The following is a 7169-nucleotide window of genomic DNA, read 5'->3' as shown; positions in this document are numbered from 1 at the left end:
TGCTCAGCCCTCATTTGTTGTGGATGGTTGGACCCCGTTGGCCGACGGTGGTCAGGTCACCGGTATATCCACAGGTTTATTTTGGTATGGGAGCCACCTCCTGGTGCGACGGCGCAGAGTGCTACATACCTTGACGTCATTTGCCTGAGCAGTATTTCGTTATACCCAGATCCTGGTATCCAGTACATTTTGCATACATGCATGTCATAGTCTTGTATACTCATGCTTTCGGTGCTGAGCGTTTTATGCTCACGTCCTCGGTTTATCTCTGTTTTGGACACCCTATTCGATGGGGCAGGTCTCAGGTTGGACGGTCCAGGAGGGAGTGGACAGGGAGCTGGCAGGGGTTGATTCGTAGTTGTTGGTATTTATTCTTGGATTTAGTTCGATCTGGTTGTTTAAGTATTTTTGTACTTACAGTTTCGATTGGGTTGTATTACTTATTCCGCTGTTTACCTGATTCAGTTTTAAATATAAATTTTGCATGCTTTAGTTCTGATTAGTAGGTGATTCTGGAACGGGTCACTACAGAATAAGACTGGTACATCAGAGGTTGAAAATGCATCGGTTGTTACTGAAGAACCACAAATTCCAGATGAGGCTCATTATATCAACAATAGGAATTTTGGTGGCTACGGAGGATATCGAGGTAACCCTCCCTCTAACACTTATCATCCTGGATTAAGAAATCATGAAAATTTTTCATATGCTAATAATAAGAATGTGTTGAATCCTCCACCGGGGTTCAATACATCAAAGGGGGAGGGAAAGCCTTCATTTGAAGATTTGGTAGGTACATTTGTTGTTGAGTCTGGAAAAAGGATGGCGAGAACTGAATCTCGTCTTGACAATATGGAGACTCACATGGGAAACATGGGTGCCACAATGAAATCTTTGGAAACGCAAATCGGACAGTTGGCCAACGCTCTAAAAGATCAGAACAAGGGGCAATTTCCCAGTAACACAGAGGTGAACCCAAAAGAGCAGTGCAAGGCAGTGACTTTGAGGAGTGGAAAAGAACTTGATGGTAAAAATTCAAAAGATAAGGATGAAAAGGAGGTAACTGTTGAAGAAGTCGAAACTGAGGGATCTAATACCAAAGCTGAAGCTGAAGTTGAACAACCTCCGGTATTTAAGCCGACTCTTCCATATCCGCTGAGGTTCAAGAAGAAGAAATTGGATGATCAATTTGCCAAATTTTTGGAGATTTTCAAGAAGATTCATATCAACATTCCATTTGCTGATGCTTTAGAGCAAATGCCAAACTATGCAAAATTCATAAAAGATGTGATGTCAAAGAAGAGAAAGTTGCATGAGTTTGAGACAGTGAAATTGACAGAAGAGTGTAGCGCCATACTTCAAAGGAAACTACCACAGAAACTCAAAGATCCAGGGAGTTTTACTATCCCTTGTGTTATTGGTGGTTCTAGAATAAATAAAGCTTTGTGTGATTTAGGTGCCAGTATTAATTTAATGCCTTTTTCTATTTACAGGACTTTAGAGCTTGGCGAGGTGAAGCCTAGCACTATTACCTTGCAGCTGGCGGATAGATCACTTACATATCCACGGGGTATAGTGGAGGATGTTATGGTAAAGGTAGACAAATTTATATTTCCTGCTGATTTTGTCATTCTAGATATGGAAGAAGACAAGGACACCCCACTTATCTTTGGAAGGCCATTTTTGGCCACTGGAAAAGCTTTGATCGATGTGCACAAGGGTGAGCTTACATTGAGAGTAAGTGGAGAAGAAGTCATGTTCAACATCTACAACACAATCAAAGAACCAAATGAGGTAAGTACTTGTAATAGCATTGATGTAATTGACTCATGTGTATCTCATGTTGGTGCAGGAAGATTGACAAAAGATTCCTTGGAGAGATGCTTGTTTGAATCGGCGTCTATACTGGATGAAGATGTTTGGGATGTCCAAGAGGAGTTACTTGCTCTCGATACATTGCCTAGAGAAAAGATTGATGTGCATAATGTAGAATTACTTGAAGATGCAACTATAGAGGTGCCAAAAGTATCCCTTGAATTGAAGGAACTTCCAAGTCACCTTTGTTATGCATTTTTAGGTGAAAATTCAACATATCCGGTAATCATCTCTTCTTTTCTTACTTGTACTGAAAAAGAAAAATTGTTGAGGGTGTTGAGAGAATTTAAATCTGCTTTGGGATGGACAATTGCTGATATAAGGGGAATTAGTCCTACTGTTTGTATGCATAAAATTTTGATGCAGGAATCATATTCACCTTATGTTGATCATCAGAGAAGGCTTAATCCTGCAATGAAAGAAGTTGTAAGGGCTGAGGTGTTAAAATTGTTAAATGCTGGTGTTATTTATGCTATATCTGATAGCTCATGGGTTTCACCAGTACAAGTAGTACCTAAGAAGGGAGGAATAACTGTAGTGAAAAATGAGAACAATGAATTGATTTCAACTCGCCCAGTGACTGGTTGGCGAGTATGCATAGACTACAGAAAATTGAATGATGCTACTAGGAAAGATCATTTCCCACTTCCATTTATTGACCAGATGCTTGATAGAGTTGGTGGTTATCATTATTATTGTTTTCTAGATGGTTATTCAGGTTACAATCAGATTGTCATAGCACCGGAGGATCAGGAGAAGACTACTTTCACTTGCCCTTACGGTACATTTGCTTTCAGGAGAATGCCATTTGGACTATGCAATGCACCTGCTACTTTTCAGAGGTGTATGATGGCCATATTTTCTGACATGGTTGAGGAAATAATGGAGGTTTTTATGGATGACATTTCTGTATTTGGTACATCTTTTGATCATTGTTTGCAAAATTTAATGCTCGTTTTGCAGAGATGTCAAGCTAAGAATCTAGTTCTGAATTGGGAAAAATGTCACTTCATGGTTCCCGAAGGTATTGTGCTTGGCCACAAAATTTCAGCTAAAGGAATAGAAGTTGACAGGGCCAAAGTGGTGGCAATTGAAAATCTACCACCGCCAAAGAATGTGAAAGGGATAAGAAGTTTCTTGGGACATGCCGGGTTTTATCGTCGTTATATCAAAGATTTCTCTAAAATTACTAGACCTTTATGTAATTTGTTAGAGAAAGATTCAACATTTATTTTTGATGATGATTGTTTGCAGGCATTTAACAAGATCAAGAAAGCACTGATTTCTGCTCCCATTATGATAGTGCCTGATTGGAAGGAGCCTTTTGAGCTCATGTGCGATGCTAGCGACTATGCTGTGGGAGCAGCATTGGGACAGAGGAGAGATAAGATGTTCAAGGCTATATACTATGCAAGTCGTACACTTAATGCAGCTCAACAGAACTATACAACTACTGAGAAAGAGATGCTAGCAGTAGTGTTCGCATTTGACAAGTTCAGAACATATCTTATTGGCACCAAGGTAACTGTTTTCACTGATCATGCAGCGCTTCGATACTTGTTTGCAAAAAAGGATGCCAAGCCCAGGTTGATACGTTGGATACTCCTACTTCAAGAATTCGATTTTGAAGTAAAAGACAAGAAAGGTTGTGAAAATCAGGTGGCAGATCACTTATCAAGACTAGAGTTAGAAGAAAGAACGGAAAGTGGAGTTATAAATGAGTTGTTCCCAGACGAACAACTGTTTGAGGTAAGTTCTAAACTCCCGTGGTTTGCTGATATAGCTAACTTCTTGTCTTGTGGTACTTTTCCTCCAGATCTTAATCATCACCAGAAAAAGAAGTTCTTCCATGATATCAAATTTTTCTTTTGGGATGATCCTTGTGTGTATAAGAGATGTGCTGACCAAGTGATCAGGAGATGTGTTGATGGAGAAGATGCACACAAAATTCTGGAACAATGTCATTCATCACCGTATGGTGGACATTTTGGGGTAACACGAACAGCAGCTAAGGTATTGCAATCAGGTTTTTACTGGCCTACTTTGTTCAAGGATAGCTATACCTTAGTGAAATCATGTGATAGGTGCCAAAGGTTAGGGAACATTTCTAGGCGTCACGAATTACCACTGACAAATATTTTGGAAGTGGAACTTTTTGATGTCTGGGGCATAGATTTCATGGGACCTTTTCCCCCTTCTTTTGGTCAATCTTACATATTATTAGCTGTGGATTATGTTTCGAAATGGGTGGAAGCAATCGCCACCAGTACAAACGATGCTCGTGTTGTAGTTAAATTTGTGCACAAGAACATTTTCACAAGGTTTGGAACACCAAGAGCTATCATAAGTGACGAAGGTACGCACTTTTGCAATAAAATTTTCAATTCACTGATGGCTAAATACAATGTGAAGCACAGAGTGGCATTGGCATATCATCCTCAGTCAAACGGACAAGCTGAAATATCCAACCGGGAAATCAAACAAATCTTAGAAAAGACTGTCAATACAAACCGGAAGGATTGGGCTATAAAGTTGGATGATGCACTGTGGGCTTATAGGACAGCATTCAAAACACCTATAGGGATGTCTCCATATAGGTTGGTTTTTGGTAAAGCCTGTCACTTGCCGCTGGAATTGGAGCATCGAGCATTCTGGGCAGTTAAGAAATTGAATTTTGACTTGAAAGCCGCTGGTGATGAAAGAAAACTACAGTTAAATGAAATGGAGGAATTCCGCAATGAAGCCTATGAAAATGCCAAGATTTATAAAGAACAGACAAAAACGTGGCATGATAAGCTCATTGTACGAAAGGAACTAAAACCAGGACAACAAGTACTCTTGTTCAATTCCCGTCTTAAGTTGTTTCCTGGTAAGTTGAAATCGCGTTGGTCAGGTCCATTTTTGGTGGAGACAGTGTATCCTCATGGGGCGATTGAGCTAAAATGCAGTGATGGGAGAACTTTCAAGGTGAACGGCCAAAGAGTTAAACCATATTATGGAAATGAAGTAAGGCACCTTGACAACATTCCTTTGGGCGGATCAACTTGATATAGACTGATGGTAGTCAGGCTGATGACGTTAAACCAAGCGCTTACTGGGAGGCAACCCAATTCTTTGTTTCTTGTTTGCATTGTGATTTCAGTTTTGATTTTATTTTAATCATGTTATTTTTAGTTGTGTATTTTTAATATAGTGTATGCTTATATCTTCCCAAATTTAATGAATCCCAATTGTTTTCTTTTCAGGAATGAAAATTTGAGAAGAAAATATTTTGACGAAATAGGAGCGCCCTTACAGTCTCATGAGCACTGCACCTATGCTTGAGGTGCATTCAAAATACAGAAAATTCGAAGCAGGAGTGCACCCGCAGCACAAAAACAGCGCCCCCGCGCTAGGAGTGCCGAGTTGACACCGCCCCCGCGGTGCGTACACTACCGCACCCGCGGTGTGCTGTAGGAAGAAATGCCCGTACATGCCGAACACCCAGCGCACCCGCGCTGCTTAAGTTTCTGCCCCTGCGCTAAACTGCCGAGACAAGAGCGCGCCCGCGCTCCTTAGCATACCGCACCTGCGCTGAGTCGATGGAAAAATTCATGCAAATGCCGAGAAAATAGCGCACCCGCGCTACTCTAAGACCGCACCCGCGCTGTAAATTCGAACAAGCAACGCACCCGCGGTGCTTCCATTACCGCGCCCGCGGTGCTTCCTTTTTAAGACACAATCGGGATTTCTTCTTCATTACCGAAACTCACACTCAAGAAAACCCACTTCCACATTTTCGAAATCCCTACTCCAAACACAACTCATACACCAAATTCTTGTTCTTCTTTCAACAAATTCATCACTACAACTAACAAATCTTCACACATTCCATCAAATACCTCATTTCTTTACATCAAATTCACAAATCCAACCTAGGGTTGAAAAAAAGGTTTCGAAAATCTTTCAAGATTTGAGTGGAGCTTTGAATTAATTCTTCAAGAAACATTTCAATACACTCAAGGTGAGCCAATTCATTGCATATTTGTTGGAAAATTCGAGATTGTTGGTGTTAGTGGCTATAGAAGAATTATTGGTAAATACATTCTTCATTTTGGGGATATTGTTCATTGATTGTTGTGTATATTGTTGTGTTGTGGATATTGTTTGTATTGAGTTTGGGGGAGTAAAAAAATCATTGAATTGTGAGAATTGGGTTGAAGTAAAGTTGGTGTTTGCAAGGTGTTTGACAAAATGCCATTAAAAAGAAAATCATCAAAAGGTGCTTCATCCTCATCAAGGGTGAATTATGATGCGACTCGGTTTTATAATGAGAGGGCGGAGGAACAATATGGGAAGATTTTTAATAGAAGCATTATTAAAGAGAGGGGATTTGATCTTAGTGACCCTGATACACAAATTGAACAAATGCTTAGGGATCGACAGTGGGAGGAGTTTGGAAGACAGCCACAGGATGCTGTCATATCACTGGTGAGAGAGTTCTACGCTAACTTAAAGGTTAGATATGATCGGTTAGTGGTGTTTGTGAGAGGTAAAGATGTCGCTTTTGATGCACGTACAATCAACACTATATATGGCTTACCTGAAATCATGCACGACGAGTACGAAGAATATAGAAATGGGCATGTTGATTATGACAGTATTCTTCAGACTATATGTATACAGGGAGCCGAATGACGAATGAGAGACAATGTGCACTTGAGCCTCGCAAAGTCTGACCTCAAGGAAATGGCCAAATATTGGTATTCTTTCATTTCTGCGAGAATCAAACCTACCGAACACACAACGACCGTTATCAAGGAGAGGGCCATCCTCATTTTTTGCATCATAACAGGAAAAACAATTGACTTAGGTCGATTGCTTCAGAATTCAATTTATGATTATGCAAGTGGCAACTCTCCGAGTGGACTTCTCCACCCCTCTCTCATCACCATATTGTGCCAACATGCGGGAGTGATTTGGGCTCCGAATGAAGAAGTTCTGAAGCCGAAAAATCCTATTGTGATAGCTCAGGCATTTATGGGAGTCAGAAATGATCAGGCTGAAGCACGTAGAGCTCAAAGGGCATTCAATCAGAGGGCTGCAGAGAGACGTGACCAAGCCCAAGCTCAAGAGCCACAGCCGCAGCAAAGACATAGGAGAAATCGGTTGAATCAGTTGGAAGAGGATATGAGGGTACAACGCCAAGAGATGGATGCTTTTCGGTATAGGACCGATACATTCATGGATTACATGATGGATTTCACTACGCTGTTGGCTCAGCAGTTCCCATCTGCTTCTACTTCAGGACATCC

This window comes from Primulina eburnea, chromosome 7 (genome assembly GCF_022965805.1).
Source record: "Primulina eburnea isolate SZY01 chromosome 7, ASM2296580v1, whole genome shotgun sequence".
In the NCBI taxonomy this organism is placed as follows: Eukaryota; Viridiplantae; Streptophyta; class Magnoliopsida; order Lamiales; family Gesneriaceae; genus Primulina; species Primulina eburnea.
Note: the sequence above shows the minus strand (reverse complement) of the source record.